The sequence below is a fragment of the Rhynchophorus ferrugineus genome, unplaced genomic scaffold (genome assembly GCF_030347505.1).
Source record: "Rhynchophorus ferrugineus isolate W39M unplaced genomic scaffold, kcgeb_rfMv2 rfM1, whole genome shotgun sequence".
Taxonomy (NCBI): domain Eukaryota; kingdom Metazoa; phylum Arthropoda; class Insecta; order Coleoptera; family Curculionidae; genus Rhynchophorus; species Rhynchophorus ferrugineus.
The window spans coordinates 37,214,258-37,239,192 of NW_027472580.1; the positions used below are offsets into that span (position 1 = coordinate 37,214,258).

Consider the following 24,935-nt stretch of genomic DNA (forward strand, 5'->3'; position numbering starts at 1 on the left):
TCACATTCACATTTACATTTATATTTATACCACAGCTATAAAAGTTAAACCCTAAGTAGCTGTACTTCTGTAGCGAAGCAAATAGATTTTAGTTAAGAGAAATGAGCCAATAAAACAAATTAAATAAAATAGTTTGCATATGATTTTTGGAATAATAAATCTGATTTAAACATACATAAAAAAACCACACCTATAGATTAATAAGTCTCTAATTTACGAATATAATTCCATAACTAGTTCATTATTGAAACAATTGCTCTATAAAGAATTACCGGAGACCCATTTTTTGTACATTCTGATATCAATAAGCTGAATCTAAATATAAATTATTTGTATAAATATTGTTGAAATGGAAATGTGACTATTTGATTTCGATGGTCCCATTGGCTTTATACTAATGTGTAATGATTTGTTGAATTCATCTGAGTTCTAAGCCGGTGTTCATCAGGAAAAAGTTATATCGATCGCTGTTCAATATAGCAGTGGGTGCAGTTATGCGAAAAGTATTTAAGAAGAGACGTCGTGTTTCACATGATGCTACGAACTTTTTGAATGACATAATGTTCGCTGACACAGATATTGAGGTTTCGAGCATTTTTCAAGGTATAGCTTGGTTTGCGTATTGATAAAGAAAAGACCAAAAACATCCACAATAGACGAATCATCGGCTGTTGTAGATTTCAACGGTATTCAGTTAGTGTAAGAGCAGGAGTTTAATTATTTGAATCAGTAATACAGAAGAAGACTACATCTACAGCTGAAGTAATAAACCGACTCGGCTAAGCTTTAGGATCTGTTGCTTCTCTAAGATGGTGCATACAGGAGAGAGGAAGTGTTAAAATCTAGACCAACATTCCTCACTTCATTTTACAAATACATCTGGCGCCAAAGGTGTACTATATTTCAGTCTGATGTTTGTAAAATTGAAGCTGCTTTCAAATGATCTGGTTATGGAAAATTCAACATGTTTTTTTAGTAAATAATTTTAAGTTAATGTTAAGTTTTTTCGCATAATTTATATTTATAAAATGTTTCTTTAGAGAAAGTTGCACGCAAATCAATACGATCGTCATAGCTTTCTTATGAGTTCTGTAAATTATTATAAACTATTTTAGGCAAATTATCCAATTTAATCTATATTACAGATCCTTTCATTACAGCTAGCATTATTATTTGCAACTTCGGTTATTAGAAACTCGCACCTTTAAAATGACACATATATAAATATTATATAAAAAGGTAATTTATTTTCAAATAAATTAAAATTAAATTGATTAAATTGATTTTATATGAGCCACGTTTAAGTATCGATTTAAATTATATCAAAGGCATACAAAGTTCTGACATTAATTAAAATGTAACGGTAGCCGCTTAAGTAAGAGTAGTAAGAATTTAGTTGAATTCTAGTAAATATTATATAATATATTTACGAGGCATATCCAGAAAAAGGTTGCAACTATTTTTATTTTTCCAACATGAGAGGTTTAGAATATAGAATAAAGTATATAGAATATATGCAGTATAATCAGAATATACGAAACTTGTTAAACAAACATAACGACTTTTGTCGTAAAAATTAGAAAAACTATGTAATAATTTTTCTAGCTATTTACTTATGGGTGGATGTGTGCAAAAGTTATCACTATTTTTTATTAAAAATATAGCTTTATTTTAATTACAACATGGATAACCTATTTCCATTTTTCAATTTTCAAAATAGTTTTAAAAAATCGACCTAATTTTTTATTTGTTCATATTAAATAAAGCGCCGATAAGTTATTCTGTATTGACGAAACAAGCTGGAATATTACTGCTATTTCAAATGAACTCATATTTTGGTCTACAAATTTTACCATTCTTTGTGCATTACTTGTTTAACTTTGAAGAGTTATTAAGATTTAATTCGCTATAATAAATATTTTTATTCTTCCCAACATGGGAGGTTTAGAATATAGGATAAAGTATATAGGATATATCCAGTATAATCAGAATATACGAAACTTGTTAAAGGAACATAACCACTTTTGTCATAAAAATTAGAAAAACTATGTAATCATTTTTCTAGCTATTTACTTATGGGTGGATGTGTGCAAAAGTTATCACTATTTTTTATTAAAAATAAAGCTTTCTTTTAATTACAACATGGATAACTTGTTTCCATTTTTCAGTTTCCAAAAAAGTTTTAAATAATCGACCTAATTTTTTATGTATTCACTTTAAATAAAGCGCCGATAAGTTATTCTGTACTGATAAAATAAGCTGGGATATTACTGCTATTTCAAATAGACTCATATTTCGGTTTACAGATTTTACCATTCTTTGTGCATTACTTGTTTAGCTTTGAAGAGTTCTTAAGATTTAATTCGCTATAATAAATACAATACAATACAATGCAATAAAAGTAACACTCAGTTTACGATTTTAAATAATTCTAATAGGTTTCAAACATCTGGAAATTATTGATTGATCAATATTTAATAAGCTATGTAATGATTTTCTAGGTATTTGGTTCTTTCTCCAATAGTTCGTCCCTAGATTTTTGTTCCAAATATATCCTTATTTTACGTTTGAAATATGGGCGACCTACATAAATATTCCATATATAAAGATACTTTTGTGGAATGGATCTTTAAACATATAGTAATATGAAGTAAAATGTTCGATAATATATAATGTTTTCATGAACAAAATGTGACATTTTAATGCTATTGCAAAAATCTAGGATTTTGTTAGAAATAAAAAGCGTACTTGGTCATACATTGCTGTCGATTGGAAGATATGATATATTCGAAAATATTGACATCCTCCTATATCAACACGAATAGAGAAATATGTTACAATACATTCTTTTATACATTAGTTATATATTGCTAGCATAACAGATACGAAAAATCATATCACCTAGGAATCCGCGTTGTGGTTTTTGTTAAAGGTAAGAGTCTTTCGATGTAAGCTTTGGATTATAATAAATCTCATAAAAATTAGTTAAAAGATCAGTTTTGAAAAATCTGATGACCGAGGTGACTAAAATAGTTTAAAAAATAACATAGCTTTCTGTCCGATTTGCTATTAAGCCTATATAAAGTAGCTGTAGTTGTGAAGAATTTATTGATTTATAAGTAATCTTTGATCAGGTTCCGGAAACTTGCATATATTTTAATAAATACATGTAAATGAAACAAGACATACCTCATCTTCGCTACCACTGATTATTTTTAAATTCACCTCCAATATGCTTGAAAACTAATTAAACTACCCTTTTTCAATAAGGATTTATTAATTGAACAGGTTATATATCTTCTATAAAAAAGATTAGAAGAACATCGATCAGACGACGCCTTTAAACTTTACGAACCGTCAAAGTTTTTTCATTTTTTATTACGAAATAACAAATAAATCTGTTAAAAACAATCCTCTATCAAAATACACTTTTTCTTTTGTTTTTTTTTCTCTCTCTTCTCTGGCACCTCGACGAACTTTTTTATCAGGGAAAAAACTAAATCTCCGGTTTTATCGCCATCTGGAATTTCATCGTTATCGAAGATTTAAAGAGAACGCCAGTTTAAATTTAAGATTATTTAGTTAGTTGAAATATTTACGTCGTGGTAAACAGGGTTATTTTATTGTTTATGTATAGATATATTTTTTTGTTTAAGTCCATATTGTTTTTGTCCAAAAGTTCTTTGAAAATCAATATTTCTGTAATCAGAACATTCTTTACAATTAAATAATCATTTATTATTGTTTAAAACCTATTTTTATAACTTTTTGGTATATTTCTACCAACAAGTGATTTGGCAGTAGGTTATGCGTTATTAGTTCCTTCTAATTAATAATCTTCTAAATCTGCTAAACTAATATTCGTTCGTTAACATTGGCATTGTGGCGGTAAAAATATTATTTTTAATTAATTCTAGTACACTATAACGTGATAGTATTTTGATTCTGAATTCTGACTTTTATCGGTCCATAACAACAAATATATTTTCTTTGTTATATCATTTCTATCATAGTTTGTAATTTTAAATATATATAATTCAATACTAAATATGTATAAATTGAAATTTATTTCTTCTTTTTAATATCAGATTAGCTTTACAAGACTAATACATATATGAGAATAAATATATACGAGAAGATATTATAAGCCTGCATATATTTTGATAATATCTACCGACAATGATTTATCACATTTGTTGCCTTAGACTATAATTTATCCTCTTTAAGTCATTGAAATTATTGGCAACTAATATTTAGCCTTAGCAATACCACGTTAAAAATTAAAATTTTAGAGGTTGATACAAAATCACTAATATTAATTTAATTCTATTGTTGACTATGGCCTATTATCTATATCTATATATATAGGCCTATCAGTTTACATTACTTGAACGACAGTAATTATTTCACTGAATATATATTACTCGTTACTTATTACTAACTTAAATTACTATTACTTATTCAGTGAATATATATACTGATGGTTGTATATATTTGGATCAACAACGATATCTTTTGGTGAAGCTGGAATATTACTGCTATTTCAAATGGACTCATATTTTGCTCTACAAATGTTACCATTCTTTGTGCATTACTTGTTTAACTTTGAAGAGATCATTGAAGCTTTAATTAGCTATAATAAATATTTTTAATCTTCCCAACATGGGAGGTTTAGAATATAGGATAAAGTATATAGGATATATCCAGTGTAATCAGAATATACGAAACTTGTTAAACAAACATAACGACTTTTGTCATAAAAATTAGAAAAACTATGTAATCATTTTTCTAGCTATTTTTTTATGGGTGGATGTGTGTAAAAGTTATCACTATTTTTTATTGAAAATAAAGCTTTCTTTTAATAACATGGATAACTTGTTTCCATTTTTCAGTTTCCAAAAAAGTTTTAAATAATCGACCTAATTTTTTATGTATTCACTTTAAATAAAGCGCCGATAAGTTATTCTGTACTGATAAAATAAGCTGGGATATTACTGCTATTTCAAATAGACTCATATTTCGGTTTACAGATTTTACCATTCTTTGTGCATTACTTGTTTAGCTTTGAAGAGTTCTTAAGATTTAATTCGCTATAATAAATACAATACAATACAATGCAATAAAAGTAACACTCAGTTTACGATTTTAAATAATTCTAATAGGTTTCAAACATCTGGAAATTATTGATTGATCAATATTTAATAAGCTTGTAAGATTTTCTGGTATTTGGTTCATTCTCCAATATTTGGTCACTAGATTTTTGTTGCCCAAATATTATCCTCTTATTACGTTACGCTTGAAATATTTGGGGCGACCACATAAATATTCCATATATAAGGATAGTTTTTTGGAGGATCTTTAAACATATAGTAATGATGAAGTAAAATGTTCGATGAATATATAATTTTTCATGAACAAAATGTGACATTTTTAATGCAGCAAAAATCTAGGATTTTGTTAGAAATAAAAAGCGTACTTGGTCATACATTGCTGTCGATTGGAAGATATGATATATTCGAAAATATTGACATCCTCCTATATCAACACGAATAGAGAAATATGTTACAATACATTCTTTTATACATTAGTTATATATTGCTAGCATAACAGATACGAAAAATCATATCACCTAGGAATCCGCGTTGTGGTTTTTGTTAAAGGTAAGAGTCTTTCGATGTAAGCTTTGGATTATAATAAATCTCATAAAAATTAGTTAAAAGATCAGTTTTGAAAAATCTGATGACCGAGGTGACTAAAATAGTTTAAAAAATAACATAGCTTTCTGTCCGATTTGCTATTAAGCCTATATAAAGTAGCTGTAGTTGTGAAGAATTTATTGATTTATAAGTAATCTTTGATCAGGTTCCGGAAACTTGCATATATTTTAATAAATACATGTAAATGAAACAAGACATACCTCATCTTCGCTACCACTGATTATTTTTAAATTCACCTCCAATATGCTTGAAAACTAATTAAACTACCCTTTTTCAATAAGGATTTATTAATTGAACAGGTTATATATCTTCTATAAAAAAGATTAGAAGAACATCGATCAGACGACGCCTTTAAACTTTACGAACCGTCAAAGTTTTTTCATTTTTTATTACGAAATAACAAATAAATCTGTTAAAAACAATCCTCTATCAAAATACACTTTTTCTTTGGTTTTTTTTTTCTCTCTTTTCTCTGGCACCTCGACGAACTTTTTTATCAGGGAAAAAACTAAATCTCCGGTTTTATCGCCATCTGGAATTTCATCGTTATCGAAGATTTAAAGAGAACGCCAGTTTAAATTTAAGATTATTTAGTTAGTTGAAATATTTACGTCGTGGTAAACAGGGTTATTTTATTGTTTATGTATAGATATATTTTTTTGTTTAAGTCCATATTGTATTTGATAAAAAGTTCTTTGAAAATCAATATTTCTGTAATCAGAACATTCTTTACAATTAAATAATCATTTATTATTGTTTAAAACCTTTTGGTATATTTCTACCAACAAGTGATTTGGCAGTAGGTTATGCGTTATTAGTTCCTTCTAATTAATAATCTTCTAAATCTGCTAAACTAATATTCGTTCGTTAACATTGGCATTGTGGCGGTAAAAATATTATTTTTAATTAATTCTAGTACACTATAACGTGATAGTATTTTGATTCTGAATTCTGACTTTTATCGGTCCATAACAACAAATATATTTTCTTTGTTATATCATTTCTATCATAGTTTGTAATTTTAAATATATATAATTCAATACTAAATATGTATAAATTGAAATTTATTTCTTCTTTTTAATATCAGATTAGCTTTACAAGACTAATACATATATGAGAATAAATATATACGAGAAGATATTATAAGCCTGCATATATTTTGATAATATCTACCGACAATGATTTATCACATTTGTTGCCTTAGACTATAATTTATGATCTTTAAGTCATTGAAATTATTGGCGACTAATATTTAACCTTAGCAATACCACGTTAAAAAAGTAAATTAAAATTTTAGAGGTTGATACAAAATCACTAATATTAATTTAATTCTATTGTTGACTATGGCCTATTATCTATATCTATATATATAGGCCTATCTATTGTTCTAACAATATGAAATTTTAAAATATATCAGTTTACATTACTTGAACGACAGTAATTATTTCACTGAATATATATTACTCGTTACTTATTACTAACTTAAATTACTATTACTTATTCACTGAATATATATACTGATGGTTGTATATATTTGGATCAACAACGATATCTTTTGGTGAAAATGCGAAATATTAATGTGAACGATTTGTTAATATATGTAAACAACAAAATTGTATATACATAAGTTTTCCATATAGTGTTACTTAGTTATTCAGCGTAGAGAGGCACTAATCATGGAACGCTTAAAATTGTGTTTTCGAGATTTGTTACTTTTTTTTTTGAATTATTTAGAAACTTATAGCGAATTTCATAACTCAATTGCCGATTTTGGTTTCAATGATTTAAAATTGGCGACTTTCATGACAATTGGACGAAAATCGAGTTTAAATTCTCAAGAATAGAAAAATGTTACCATAAGTATCATCAACATCATGTCATCATTAATTGTCAGGCAAAAATACGAGTTTTCTGTGGCATGTTGTGACTGGCGATGAAATGTATGTACGGTGGTATCAGACAGGCGTAACAAGTCAACTGAAAAGTCCCCGACCTGACATATAGATGGCGCTACTAGAATTAAATCTATATGTTTTTTAGTTAACCTTAACCGTCAAAAGATGCGTGTATAAATTTGACCGCGATCGGATCATCATTAGAAGAAACTTCTGTTATTATGAAAAAAATAGATAAAAAGAAATTAAAGGCGATAAAATATTGCCTATTGAAAGAAATTTTCGCGGTGGACGAAACTGAGGCCTATTATGAAACAAAGGACAAATCGTACTACAAAAATGGTATCGAAAAGTTGGAGGGTCGCTATAATTAGTGTATCACCCTTGAAGGGAGTTATGTTAAATTAAAAAAAAAACTAATTTTCCCAAAAAAATGTGTTTTACTATGGTAGACCGGAGAATTTTCAATTGACCTGTTATTATTGTAAAAAACAGCATCACCTTGCATGACAATTTTCTTCCAGATGCCGCAAGAGTTAAGGGTTCTATGTTATTGCTCGAATGGGTTCCACCCCATTCACGATACTCCCTTCAGAATACCACTTGTTCATATCAGTGCAACATGATTTGGCTGTCGCGTTGTTTTGAAATGTTGAGATCGCTGCCAAATTCCATCGTTCTATTGACACAGTGTCGTCATATAGTATATCCACAGATGTTATGGGATATATTTTTATTAATATATACAGTACCAATTTCTAAATAAACTCTATAAATACCTTTCTAAAAGGAAAAAAAAATTAGAATATATAAATTATTAAACGCCTAACATATTAATCAATAGAACCAGGGTTGGCTAAACAGCAGTATATGTTATGTCTGTACACCTATTTATAGAACTCGAACAAAAGCAAATCATAAAATCGCCAAAAAATATCTCAAAGTACAATGTTAAACTTTAAGATCACGTAATTACTTTTCAACATAGTCATCCTTAAAATTAACATGCACTTATTTCTCCAAAGTTATAACAAGATGTTTAATCCATTAGTGATAATATACTTCAACTGTTCTCGTAATTTCATATATATATATATATATTTCATATATAATATATATATATATATATATATATATATATATATATATTATTTTTTTTTTATTTGTTTTAATGTATGGTCGCCAATTTCTGAGTACCATTCCGATGTGGTCCTCTTGTAAACAAATCAGGATTTATTGGGGAAAGGGGGGAAATCGATGGAAACGCTCAAATTTCAAAGGCACGTACAAAAGTTTCACATATTTTTTATCTAAAATAATCAGATATTTGTTTATAATGTTATCGCTGAGTCGATAGTCGATAGTCTAAGTCGTGTAGTACAAAAGCCATTCAGTTTGTTTTTTAGCATTAACTGTAGCACATAAGATCTCATAGAAATATTGATCTTATTGTACTACTGCTTTTATTGTGTAATGGTTAACGCCTTTAGCTTCCAAACGGAGGTCAAGCGTTCAACTCCCGGCCCGTAGAACAATTTTTTGTTGTTCTACTTTAGTTAGAACATTTATCAAATCACCTATGCTAGATAGTGCACCCTGGGGCCTGAAGGGTTCCTTATTTTCAATCATTGTTCCTTTATTCCTATTTTTCCTCATACGGGCTGCAACTTTACTTGGCTTGCCCATTGTAATATTAAATAAAATAACTACGTAATTTATTGAGTAAATATCTAGCAGTAAATCCAGAAAAAAAAATTAGAAAAAAAATTGAACCGACATCAAAAATTAATAAGGAATTCACTAAAAACTAAAAAATTATCAAACTCAGATTTTTAAGACAATTTTTTTATATAATATATGTAATAATCATCGTTGACTTTGAAGCCCAAATAATACAAAAATAATAATAGAATTTTGTGATATACAAAAAATTAAAATACCATAAAACTAATCTAAATTAATATAACTTTTTGGGTTCGGCGCGGACTTCAAAGTCAGCGATTATTATTACGTTTGATTATTTTTTAATTTTTGAAAATGAATTTCTTATTTATTTTTTGAAGTGGGTGCAATTTTTTGCTAAAAATATTTTATATATTATTATAATTAATATAATAATATAATAGTGGTATATTGCAACATCCGAACCTAAGTTGTTTTTCTCAAATTTCTTTTCTAAAATAAATTTAAGTAGATATATAAAATAGCACTATAAATTATTCTTAAATTACGATGAACATCGATAGAAAATAGTTTAATAAATATATAATAACAGTACATTGACATAGACACTAGAACACGTTTCTGTACTTATTGTCCACTACTAAAATTTATTGGGTTAATTGGTAGGCCAAAATCACTTCGTAGAAGTATGTGTCAATTAATTTTAGCTACCATACCTACTACCATCGTATTTCAGAAATATATTACTTTTAAAAATCTGATACCGCTCTCTAGAGAAAACTATAGGTATAGGTATTTATTATATAAGCTTTTATTTAAAAAATGTATGTGTGTTGAGCTCTATCGACTTTCAAACGTCCATTTTACCCAATAAATTTCCCAGTGATGCTGTAAACCCGTGCACTCGACCACCCTTTATAAATAGTTTTTGACTGCCAGTTCCTGTATCCTTTAGGGCATTCAAGAGGTGTGGCCGGGAAGAGCGGAGAAGTACATTATGTCTATGTCCCACCTAAGAAACTTGGGAAAATCCTTTGGGACACATTATGATGGGAAGCTGGAGCAGTGGAACAAAAAGGGACAGTCTATATAATTATGTTAAGATTTATTAAAAATGAATTTTATAGTCCGTGTCTCATAATGTAGAATCCGGATTATAGAATTATGTTGTATAAAGTTCCCCCATGTATGATTTTATAAATAGTTCAAATGATTTGCTTCAACATGCAAAGATGAAATTCGCGGAGAAAAATATTATTGTAAATTTATTACACAAACTTATAATAAAAAACTTTAACAAATTAAACAGAAATATATAAGTTTAGAAAATTGTTTTCTAAGATTATGTAAGTGTCTATTCAGTGATCAACCTGATAATACTCGGAATTCCTTATATGGTTAAGGCATCAACGAAATAAAGTCACAAAGATGCATTAAAAACATCTGTTTACATCAATACAATTTTTGAAATTAATATCAATTACCCCGAAATTAATATCAATTAATTTAATTATATTAATAATTAATTATTAATATGGCAGAACCATGTCGGGTCATTATAAGACATTTATAATATTTTATATTACAAATGTACCAGTATTGTGCAAAAAGGAAAGAATGATTGATTCATTTTTATTTCAAACCAAACTGTTTTTTATGATGATCATTAGTAATTTTACGAAAGTTGATTGGAAGACACGAGCTATATGTGAAGAAATGGATAGAAATGATCGAACGAGTTTAACGATAAAAAGGAAATATGTACAAGATGATAATGTTTGTTCACTTAAAAGATGATGATTATTTCTACATTACTGCATTATAAACATTTATTTCAATACTAAAATAAAATGGGTTCGATATAATATCAGAAATAAATATATTTTCATCATAATAAAAATCAAAACTGGAAACTGAAAAACATAGCATTATTCCGGTGAAATTATATCACCTGGTAATTTTCAACTTATACAATCTACAGAATAAATAATTAAATAGCCCATAAAAATATCTCCCTGAGTTTATAATATCAAACGCACTACGATTTCTACTCTATTTCATTACTAAAGTTACTCAAAGTTCTATTACTGAAATTAGGAAATTTAGAAGTTACAGAAACACATTTTTATGAACTTGGTTAGATCACGTTCATGGAATACGACTACAACCACTGAACCACAAGATATTGGGAAGAGTATCTTAAATCGGCGCATGCGAAACAATGTTTTAGTTTGTTCATTTGCGGCTAGGTGACTGGAGATATAAATTTGGTAGCAAAGCTGACATTTTACACTTTCTGCTTTCAGAAGGCTATTCTAGAAAACAAGAGGGCGCAGAGAACGTGTGTTTATATTTGATGGAAATAATCAAACATTTACTGTATATTTTGGATTTTTTTGGTAATTATATATTTCCCATAGACAAGGAATGTCGGTTTAATCTTTGTCGACAAAGATTTTGTTGAAAGAGTCTCTTTCGAATTGGAGCATTTTTTAACAAGGCTTAAAAAGCTTATAAACTTACGTGTTAAATATTCTTATTTTGTTAACTGGGATTTTATGGTTATTTTTTAGTTAAAATGATTTGTTTAAATCTTAAGATATCTCAGGTGTTGCGTCCCAGGATGTAGAATCGTTACAAATAGAATATACAGCTTTCTTAGGCATCCTGCTCTATAGCAATAAATAATGAAAAACAGATGGGAATCTCTGGTGAGGTCTTAAATAAGAGCAAAAGGGTTTGTAGTGTACATTTTATATAGGCTGAGTTCAAACCAAATGTGGAAGAGTATTGCTTAACAGTGATGCGATTTTCAGTTGTTTAGATTAGAAATATTTTAAATTGTTAATTATATGTAGTCTCTATTTTAGCTGTAGCAAAGAAGAAGGAAAACATTGATCCAAATATGTCAGTATGATGGATGTAATTTGATAAAGCCAGATATTTTTTTATTTTGTTGATAAATGATATCTCGACTGTTCTAGTTAATTATGCACAGAACTTACCTTAACAAGCAATCTGCCAAATATTTTATATCACCAAATTTTTTAATTTTTCAAAAAAACGATCATTGTATTGTACGAGTTATATTTAAGGTAATATAAAATGTTCCATATTCAATAGTTTATTAAACTTTGTATATTTAAAAGTATAAGTTTTATGTTAAATCTGTTATATTACGTTTTAATGTATTGTTAGTATAATAAATAAATGAAATTAAACATAAAAAATTCTAAGAATTTTCCTCTGAAATAATATTTGCAATCTAAATTTTACATATATTTAAATAAAATGTATTTTTAACTTTTATTGTATTTATATTTTCACTGTTTTTATTACTACTATTATTATTATTAATAAAATATATTAAATTTCCCACTACTGATATTGTGAGTCGCGTCATCTGGTGGCAAATGAACTCTAAACTTGTTCACAGATAATACATGGGAGATACACTTCTAATTCCTCTGTGTTTTGTGCACTGTTTTTATTACTACTATTATTATCACTACATAGTATAAACCGAAGTCGCCTTTTCTGTCCCTATATCCCTATGTGCGCTTAAATCTTTAAAACTACGCAACGGATTTTGATGCGGTTTTTTTCAATAGATAGAGTGATTCAAGAGGAAGGTTTATATATATAATACATGCATAATATACTAAGGCAACATTGCTAATTTTAGAGGTTTCTAACGTGATGTCGTAAATTAACCTATTTTTTTAGGCTTATTTAGCAATTAGCAAAAACGCTGCCTAACCCTACGAGTTAGATCAAATTAATGTACTACAGTATTGTACACCATAAAAAGGTCTACAAAAAAGTCCCTGATGGTATATGTTTATCTTTTAGGGATAACCCACATTAACCATTTTTATTGTTTACTTTTTACGTGAGAAAATGGCTTATTTACGAAGCTATTTTAAGCAATACGGTATTAATCCTTATCGAATTAAGTACCTTAAATACAGTGTGCAATTAATATAGATCAATATGGTTCCTTACAGCATGTAAATTAAACAAATATTTTCGGAGATATTACAAATTTAAAATTTGCGTTTAAAAATGTGTAATGTAATAAAAATTGTATGAATTTAGATATTCCAAAGATAGCAGGAAATCTTCATAGTAAGTATAGGGGAAGAGGAATTGTTTTACTCCAAATTTAATGCGTGCAGGCCAAGGGCAGTAATGAATGAACCAAAAATACTGGATCGATTTTAATCATGTTTTCATTGAGTGACATAGGCATATATATTTTATGCCCGTGCAAAGTCGGAGCGGGCCGCTATGTTTTTATATACAACGTTCATATTTTTTCTGTAGTGTATTTAGTATCAGCATTGCACCCGTGCGAAGCCGGGGCGGGTCGCTAGTTATTAATAAAATATTTTAAATTTCCCGCTACTGATATTGTCATTCACGTCATCTGGTGGCAAATGAACGCTAAACTTGTTCACAGATAATACATGAGAGATACACTTCTAATTCCTCTGTGTTTTGTGCACTGAATCTTCCAAACAAGAGCAGAACCTATACACACAATGAAAATTTATTTACAAACATTGTAATTTAGTCGGTCAGCTAAAGCAAACTGGGTGACATATAAATAACCAGTATTAAGGCAAAATTTATCAAAATATTCATGCTTTTTTACATGTATTTTAAGAAATTCTTCACTTTGTAAAGGAATATATTGAAAAAAAAATTCGGTACAATAAATATTAATCAAAAGAGTTTTCATCATTTTCTACAAATATTGGTTTGGCAGGCTCTAGCCATTTTTGCTCTTCTAAACCGCCCACCAGCTAAGCAAGCGGTAATCACAAAGGTGCCTGTGAGTAAGCTAGGTGCTGTAGACCATCTCATTCAAGTTGCAACAGTATAGCTTCCATAACTGTTACAACTTGTGTCTGAGTGCTGTCATATCAAAAAGTTTTTCAATTTATTTAATTGACGTTGGCCTAACCCATGACTTTCTGTACTTGAAATTGCTGTAACAGATCCACTTTTCGTCACCTGTCACAATACGCTACAGAAAATTTTCAAAACCATTTTGGACAGTATCATCAAAATCACTACTATCAAATCATTGAAATGCAAACCATCTTTTGGAATATCATCGAGTAACATAACAACAAGATTCCAAAAGCGTTTAATGGTTTCATGATTAGCGTCCATATATGCGCTAAATAACTCAATATTTTTAATTAATTATACCTTAGATTAGATATACAATCTTAATTTACAATTAATTTATTACTACTGTTCTGTAGTATTTGCATTATTACACAAACAAGGAGAGTACTGGATTAATACATCAGTATATATTTCCAAAATTAAAATAAAATTAAAAATTAAATTATCTACTTAAACTAAAGTTAAAAATACTCTTATACACCATAGTAATTTGTGTGGTTTGATTCGCTTAATCTTCTGATTTCTTTGCGTTGCTGTGATTTAGCAACCTTATTTCATGTTTTAGGGCGAAATCTTGGATCACTTTGTGCATCCATTTAATTTCGAGGTCATCGTACAGGTCTTTGTTGGTTACGTAGCAATTGGTAATTAAACGTAAAAGTTTATTTTGGCTGCGTTGGATTATTAGTTGGTTTGATGATTCATCAATCTCTTTGATTTTAGGTCAAGTTGAGAGTATCTTATAACTAACCAGTACAGTTGTTTGACTTTGAGTCTAATCTGCTCTGCTTTTTGTCTAACACGATGTTTACAATTTAACCTACCATCGAGATATATTCCGAGGTATTGGGTTGATTGTGCTTAAGAAATCGCGCATCTGTCAAGTGATATAATTATATTTTTGTTATACAACCGCAACGCAAAATTAATATGGACGGATTTGGAGCTATTATGCTGTATTTTCCACTTTCTAGTGCATACGTAGATTTAGTTACCTTTTGTTGTTGGTATATCAGCATTGTAGAGCAGATATAGGAGTGGTCCCAAGACACTACCTTATGGAACTCCAGCCGAATTAGGTCTAAGTGTTGAGAATTTCCACTCATACGAGACTCTAAATTTTCTTTCGAAAATATTTGAAACCAGCAGTTGAGAGAGTAATTTCCATGGTAGCAATTTGCTCATTTTGTACATTAAACCTAAATGCCATAATCGGTTAAAAGCTTGTGAGACGTCCTGGAATATTGTAGAGCAGTATTTCTCTTCTTCAAATGCTTCTTCGAAATCCATACTGGAAATCTGTGTTTTTATAAATGGTTTAATACATTTTAACAGCAGCTTCTCAAATAATTAATAATACTAAATGGAAAAATATAGATAAATATCAAAACCATCAAATATAACAGTTTAATTAAGTTTTTTAATAGTTGTGTACATTTATATATGATAGATATCGTTGATCAAAATACATGCAGGATATATCATTAATGTTACGTTGATAAAGGATCCGTGGATTATTGTGTCATTGAATGTTTTCAAAATTCCCTTATATTATATTAGGTTTATTTTTTTATTAGCAAAAACCGGACCTTAAAATTAGAACAGAAGATGGAGAAATAACAAAATTTGTATTTTCTCACTACATAGTGGCCACTTTTTCTTACCAGTTCGATATCAGAAACCACCACCTGATGAAAATACTTTTCTATGAATATTCAATCTCCAAGTGCCTTAAAAAGAGCGACAGATTAGCAAAAAACAATTAATTATATTCATTATTCAAAAACAATTTATCGGCCCCATAAAAACGTGGGGCCTTAAAATGAAGCAGCATATTATTTATCGGTAAGGTGACGAGAAATATTTTTCATTAAAATTTTCAAATTGAATTCGCTTCGTATTTAATTTACCCGAAATACGAAACTACACCGGGCTGTCGTTAAAAGGCTCCGGCGAAAATACTGGGCGGGTATTGATGCGAAAGTTTTTTAAATCGGGCAGAGTCCGGACACCGACCGCATTCACCCACCTCCCCCCTTCCCTATGCTGGTAAAAAATTGGAAATAAAAACTGGCGAACCTCGATAAAGGGGTTCCTCCTTCTGCGAGCCGACGAAGAAAAAAATGCTTATATTTTCCTTGGAACACTCTGGATGGGTAGCAACTCGAAAGGAAACGTTATTAGATTGATTTTTAACCATGAATAGATGGTTGGATAAATGGATACACGGTTCTTTTTTCTTGTAACGTTAATATAAAAACGACATAAGTGTGCTTTTATCTCTATAGAATCAAAGAATAATATTGGTTCGATAAAGCTGATATATTTACAATTTCAAAGCAATTTTGAGGCATAATATATTATTTTTATTTTCTCCATACATGTCTCTGTAAGAGTATTCCATTTTCTCAATGTAAAACACACTAAGTTGTTTAACAAATCTTGTCTTCTTATATGAAAAACACGATTTTATGGATTGAATTTAACTTAACGTTCTGAACTTCGATATTGAATTCAGGAGTGGGAAATTGGGAAGACCTTCAAAATACATTTCCGCTGTTGCTATTGTGTCTTTTTCTGAGACGTGAAAAAGACATTTTAAAAGCCGAACGAAACTGGATGTGGCAAATGAAAGAAAAATCCAAATAGTTTCATTTTTTTTGCCTTTAATATTGCAGCAATATCGTTTTATTATTTTATAAGGTAAAACATAGTGGGTGTTTTTTCGAGACTCAAGCAAAAAACTATGATTGATTGAATTTATGAATATGATCTTGGTTATTCTCCATGTCCAGTTTCTGCTCTTCTCTTTAGTCGACCCTAAAGATTGTGCTAGTTCAATTAGCAAATTGACATGTTAAATTATTGAGCAATACCTATTCTCCGCCTCTCTTTTCTTTAAGTTTTTTCTGGTGCCCCAGAACATCCTTTATTGTTTTTTTTTTTTAATTAAATATACCATACTGGAGGATCCGGTAAACGTGGTATCACTTACATCTATCTTACTACTATCTATCTATCAATTATAGCAACTTGTATAGCCAGGAATAGGTGGAGCAAAATTCCCGCTACTATTTTGATTGCGCGCCATCTGATTGCGATTATGTGACGTTTAGCTCTGTTTCAATTTAACCATAGTGTTGTGTAGATATCTAAATTTTATTATGGATAAATATACGCCACGAGAACGAGCAGAAATAGTAACAATATTTACTGAAAATAATCGTTTCATTATTGCCACTAAGTGGATATCGCGTCAAAAATATCCTAATCGGTCAGTGTCTCACAAAACCACAATTTGTCATTTACATGTGACAGATTTTTGACAGTACGGTACGATAGCAGACAGACCTCGTTCTGGAAGGAGGACGTCTGGGAACGCTGAAAAGGTGGCTCTGGTTCGCGATAGTGTTGCAGAGTCTCTAGAAACATCAATTCGTAGACACGGTTCCTAGTTACATATTTCTCCACGCAGTTTAATGCGAATCTTGAAAACTGATTTGAAAATATTTCCGTACAAAATTCAAATAGTTCTAGATTGCTACCTAGAGATCCTGATCAACGAGTTGAGTACAATAAAGCAACCCTAAGGTTGTCTAGCGAAAATGAAGATTTTTTCGTCTAAAGCGATAATGAGCGATGAAGCCCATTTTCTTCGCAATGGCTACGTCAATAAACGGAACAGTCGGTTTTAGGGAACACAGAATCCTCAATAACTTCACGAAATATCATTGCATCCACTAAAAACACTTCATGGTGTGGTACTCATGCTGGAAACATCATTGATCTATATTTTTTTTGAGAATGGCCAAGGGGCTGCGATTAGTGTTACTACTGAACGGTACCAAGACATGCTTCAAAATTTTCTCGTACCTGAAATGGAAGAGCAATGACTAGAGGACATATGGTTTCAGCAAGATGGGGCCATAGCATACACAGCTCGTTCAACAATTAAATTATTGAATAACGTTTTCCCACGAAGACTAATTTCGCGAAGTGGCGATTTAACATGCCAGTCATATCTTCGGATTTAACAGCACCAGACTTTTTCTTATGGGTTTTTTTTAAATCAAAACTTTATGTGAAATAGCCCCAAACGCTTCAACATCGTAAAGACAATATTCGTCACGAAATTGAAGAAATTCAGTCTCAGGTGTTGTAGGATGTCATGAAAAATGCGATATAGTTTTTCAATCACAACGAAGCAAAAATGTAAAGACCATAAAAACTTTTTATGAAAACCAAACTTAGTTTTCTTTTATTTGAGCAAAATTATAGGCAATCAAAATGGTATCAGCACTTTTGCCCTACGATGTCTAATTTCAGGTCTGATGAGAATGTTTTGAATATTTTAATTAAATCGTTGTTCTGATAAAGAAAGCTTTAGCCAACGATGTATCTTCGTCAATAGTTAGCTGTTGGATTGTGACCGTAACGTCTAACCTAGTAGGGGTATCGGTGCTCCTAGTAAGTGATAAATATTTCCTTGTATCTGCAAATACTGTATAATATGTTTTGCGCAAAAATGGCGTCATTTGAAAAAAACTATAATATTTTTGCATGTTGGCCAAGTGATTAGAATCATTTCCTATCTCAAAAACGTATGTGCATATTGGATCTGGTGATAGAACCAATTGTGACAATTTTACTTTTCTGTTACCATAGCATAACCCAGTATATTGACCGCTGTGTTTTAGTAACTTACAATATTGACAAACGCTTGCGATTTGTCAAATTCTAACTGAATTGTTAGCACGATAATCTAGCGAGCGTCTGCAGAATCACTCAATTCAATAGTGTCGTGCTCGCAATTTTGTTTGTTGTACACTAACTCAATTTATTCTAAGCCTATCTACTTGATCTCTAGTTACTCTCGAACACAATCATCAATTGTGACATCTCAATACAACTCGTGAAGTAGCTAGTCACATATTTGATTGACTTCGGCGACCTAAGTCAAGTCGACAACCAACAAAAATTTCGATCCTTTGTGACAGTGAAACTATTGAAGACAATAACAGTGAAACCATGTATGGTAAAACAAAATTGTCATTTTTACTACTACTAACTTATGAATAGCAATTAATATTTCTGTATTTACTTTTCTATCTTATATTTATATTTATATATTAAAATTAACTCCTTCTTAAGCATTTAAACCAATCATTATAAGTCTGCGCATTGTTTGAAGTAAATTAACAAAGGTTATTTTTCTCAGCTAGAGACTTTTAAATTAAAAATATGCAACAAAATTTGCAGCAAATCTTATTTATTTCTAAGCTATTTAAAGGTTATATCTGGTGTAAGTCGTAAGATTTGACAGTTCACATCCCAATATCTCATATGCAATTGAACAATTAGGGTTCAGTTTCAACATAAGAAAGCCACAATGTTGTGCGATTACAAAAAATTACTTTTTATTATTATCTTGGCCTTATTCAAAATTTAAACGGAAAATATTAAAAATATGAAATCTATTACAGTAACGAATCTTATAACAATGTCAAACAGATATAATGGGATATAATGAATTTCGTTCGAATTTTAGAATTATTGTATTCAATCTGACATCCACATGTGCATTGATTCAATAAATATGAAAAAGGCAGAAGTAAAATGGAGATTCCATCAATTAGTAATAATTGAATCAATAAATTAATTTAAATAGAATTTATTATATGCATTCGTGATTGATTATATTGCATTCATTTACTATTTATCCATTATATTGGATTATAATCATTATACATATGGATAACAATCATTATATTGATGAATAGAACTTGCTAATAAAATATTTATTTTGAGTTTTGCTATCGGTGGCAGTAAATTGTTGATACTTGGTTGCAGATTGGAAAATTTAATCTGTAGTAAATAAAAGCTTTTGTCTTTACGTAACAATCGAAGAAATATGTATGAAATCATTACTGCAAACTATTCAAAAATATGAAAATCGAACAGATGTCTTTGAGGATTAAAATTGGTGAATGAAATATTAGTCATGGATTGGCATATGCTTTATATATATATTGTGGAAACAATTAAATACTGAAATGAAAAATGTATTCGATATATCCAGAATTCTCCTTTGTCTTTTTCCAATAACGAATGATTTTCTCATATTTTAGGTGGTTTATTTTATTTATGTTATTCCATTTATTTATATTATGTATGTTTATTTTTTTTATTCCCTGTAATTCACAAAAAGTTACATTTTGCGACTCTATATCAAACCAATCTCCATTTGCTCAAATGAAGTAAAGTATGGAATTTACCAGCTCATGATATAACGTGAATGCAACGAATCTGAGGGGAACTAGGAGTATTTCACTCAGTTGCCTGAGTCTTAGTGATTCAGTGGCTGTGGAGCGTGCTTTGGACGCGACCACGTTTTATTGGTGCCAGAGTCTTACAAAACACCTAAATGGCGACTACTGACAATAGATCCTTTTGTAATATTTGAAGTTCTCGTCACTTAAATAATGTGCCAGTTATTTCGCCGATCTTGAGCTGATATCAATACTGGAAAACCCAAAATACGGACAACCAAGGCCAACAAGAACGTTCAAAATTTTTTGATTTTGTGTTTTTATATTAACATAAGCTAAAAACAACTGTTGGGTCTTTTCTGGAGCAAAGCGCCATTTAGAACACGTAAAATATGTTGTCAACAATAATCAGCCTTAATGCATAACCTCCAGTTTCCTTGCGTTCAAATAATTTTAATATTATTGAAATCTACTCAATGATTAAATGATTTAAATAAATATCTTATGATGTAGTCTGGAAATTGTGTCTTCTAGATCACTCACTGCATCTCATTTAGATCATTACCACTGCATTTAAACTCCTGAAAACAGTTAACCCATCAACTGCGCCGTGTAAAAGTGCCTTGGGAGTTTGAACTGGGTTTATCATCCAATAAGTCTTGTAATTCATTGTCTGCTTTTTTGTCTTTTGTGTCGTTTTTCTTGGTCACCCAGGTCGTGCTTTGTCATTGACATCAAAATTACTACTTTAAATAATCCAAACCAAAATCGAAAATTCAGATATGATGAATCAGCATCGCCATAAGTGCTTGGCAAGCTTTGGTAACAGATTTCCTTCAACCAGGCCACAAAACTAATAACTGTGGAATCTTTTAAGAAATATAAAATTGTCTAAATTAAAATATCATCTTGTAAGAATGGACACAGTCAACAATAACGGTAAACAAGTATTAGCGATGTTGCATCAACCTCACATATTTTTCTCTTTCATTCTGTTAAGAGTTAACACCTGCAGCACAACACCTAGACTAGTTTAAATTATTAAATATTGTTATTATTATTGTTATCAGTATAACGTAAATAAGCATGGGCGATCAGTTTAATTTTAAAGTTCAAATCAAAGCTTTTTTAATTCAAGTACTGAACACAAGCTGCTGTTATAGAAATTAATATGATATGCAACTTGATATGAAATAACTTCTGCAACATGAAAAAGATTAAATGAAAACCTAACCAAGGAAAGCGTTCTCCAGGACTATATCTCACTCCAATCAGTGAATGATGGTCTTGACAAGCAGCACTTCAATATCTAAGATAAAATCAAAATGAATGGGGTGAATTCTTAGATTGTCTTAAAGGACGAGTAATATTTTCAAAGCGTTATCCTTACGTTACCTGAAAGATGGATGAAAGTCGTTTCTATTCATTGAGAGCATTTTGAAAAAAATTAATAGTACGATTTCCTCTGAATATATGTGCAAAAAAACTTATAATGTACCAGGTGTACTGGAAAGTCATCACCGGTTTTCTAACTAATGTCGCTAGACTTAAATATGTAATGTTATGATTTGACATATATGTCATTTTATTCTACTGATATCAAGCTTCAAAGCTATACATGTTATATTTCATCATATTCATCACAATAAATTAATACCTCTTTGAAAATATCAAGTTTCATTTCTGAGAACGTGTATTTGCGGCACGCGTTGCTTTTCTTATTTCATAAAATTAAAAAGCCGCTGAAAGTCATCGTTTGCTGGTAGAAACTTAGGGTCAACATATTCTAATCTTAAAAACATGTGATGATGAAAAAGTGGTGATTTCGATGAGCAAACCAAAAAATGTTTTAGTAGAACGAAAAAGCTTGAAGATGTAAAACTGCTAGCGATATTAGATGAGGACCCAACTCAAACTGAAAAACCATGGCGGAAGCGTTAAATGTGACCCAAGAAAAGAGTAGCGACCGATTACGAAAAATTAGGAAAATCCAAAGTATGGAATGGGTGTCAAATCAAATGAATGGCATATAAGTGAAAAGTAGAAAAATTGCATGTGAAATGCTCCTTCAACGGCATAATGAGAACTAATTTCTAATGGAATAGTGACGGGTGATTAAAAATGGATTTATTTTGTAACGCCCAAACAATCGTGGTTATCACCTGGCGAAACCGGCCGATCGGCTCCAAGGCCAAATCTCTTTGATCCCAAGACAATGCTCTGCATTTGGTGAGACAAGAGTAGCTCGCTGTATAAAGAAGTGCTGAAACGTGGTAAAATAGTTAATAGTGATCGCAACCCACAACAAATGGCCAATTTGAACCATGTATTGATTGAAAAACGAAAAACCAAAATGGGTTTGAAGACACGGTAAAGTTATTTTAAACACGTTAACGCACCATCTCATAAAGCAAAACCGGTCAAGGAAGCTTTGAAAGCATTGAAATGGGACATATTACGGTACTCTCCAGACCTTACTGCATCCGACTGTCAACTTTTCGCATCAATGTGACACGCGCGTGCTTGTAGTACTTCGCCAATTTCGAATCTTCGGTTTTGCTCAAAGGACAAATAGGTTTTTTTATGATGGCATCCATAAATTACCTGAAGGTAAGGTAAGGTATAAGATGGATAAAATTAAATTGCAAATTCTCTGAATAAGTAAATTTTTCTGTTCCCTTGAATATTATGTATTTTTTCTGCAAAAAGGCGCCAATGACTTTCCGGTACATCAGGTATTTTTATGTACTACATTTACCAAAAAAGGGGGTAAATATATTTTTATAATAATAATATTAAGTGATTTCTTATACATTGAAAAGTTAACAAATAATTTCATTTAGTCTACATACCGCTCAGAATCGATCTTAGACGTTCTATTCCCACATATCCGTTTATGGAACGTTGTGGCCGCAAATAACCGATTTTTACCCCGATTTTCGATCGGAAAACCTACACATTCTAATCCCGAATCGATACTTCGGCGAGGATTGCACCATCGTCGGCGTAAAATTGAAAATATTCGGTTTCGACTACATGTACGTGTCGACGTGGGGTCTGACCGACGAGAGAACGGGGATGTTGGTTCAGCCTCGGCACTATTCACATTCACACTATTTGGAGGACGCGACACGACACACGTCAAACGTTATTTACAGAAATAATACCTTACCACCACAATAGATCGATACACAAAGATATTTAGTATTTTCTCCAGTAACCTATATTTGATAGTAGGCGGTCGGGTCCCTCGGTGACAGAGGGATGACATAGGACATAGGGTTACACAAAACCTTTAAAAATAAATCGCTAATAATAATCATCAACCAAATTTTTAAACGTTTACTCAGTAAACATTTGAAAAAAACATTTGGGATTTTGATATCTTAGTGCATACTTATTTTACTCACATCGGTTTATTCAAAAAAAGGCGAATACTCATTTTAGCTTGATTAAACAAAAGTCTCTTATTTTCATTAGCTATATTAAGTTTTTTTCTTTACAATCTCCCTCGCATTTGATATATTTACCTGTCACGTAGTAATATAGTCTTACAAAAATAGCTAATTGGCGGTTATGGCCAATAGAACCTTCTGTAGTACTCAAAGTTTTTGCTACTTAAGTAATGCGCCAAGCATTTCTCCCAAATGAACATGAGTTAAAAGTTTTAAGGGACTGATATCAACACTGGAAAAATCAAAATACGGACAACCCTAAAGTAATTAAGAATGTTGGAAAATGTTACTTCATAAAAGCGCAACGTAAATACTGTTCTATTTTTCACTTTGTATTACGATAGTATATAAATTATTTATAACGCCGTAAGTCAAAAACAAATGTTGATTCTAAGGTAAAGCAACATTTAGGATATATAAAATACCTTCTCAACTTTACTTGGCTTCAATTCATGTCCACTCAATTTGCTTGTGTATAAATAATTCTAATAGATTTCAAACCTAAATAAATCTCTTCTAAATAAATTCTTGTATTTTTCATAGATCATCATCCAGTAATGCCTTTCATTCGTCACATCGGCTTTCTTCTTGTCGGTATAAAAGACAACTCTCAAGTCAGTATCACCATCTTTGAACGATCTACACAAACACCACAAACAACCGATCTCAGATAGCGTATATTTCTCATAAAATTTTAAGAGATTATGTTGGTAGACATCTGCTGTAACAGTTAAATTATTAACGAAACTGCAATCTTAAAACGGTTCAAAATGGCATTGTTAGGAAATTCATTTGGTAGTATTTTTTTCTTTTTTTAGGTATTTCCTATCGCACGTAAACATCTAGTAACAGTTTATTCATCAATTACTAATTTGTAATAAAGTTCTTTAAGAATTTGAACTGGACTTTTCGTCTAATATTGTCTAATTGTCTTCGAACTTTCTTGGTTATCCGACCATTCTTTGTCATTGACATAAAAATCACTACTTTATTTTA

At 30.4% G+C, this 24,935-nt stretch overlaps 1 protein-coding gene across 5 annotated transcripts in view; it reads right to left on the reverse strand.

Annotated features, from left to right (window-relative positions):
- Positions 1–24,935, reverse strand: part of rdgA (retinal degeneration A) — a 281,202-nt gene that overhangs the window by 159,794 nt on the left and 96,473 nt on the right. The gene's annotated exons all lie outside the window — the stretch shown is intronic.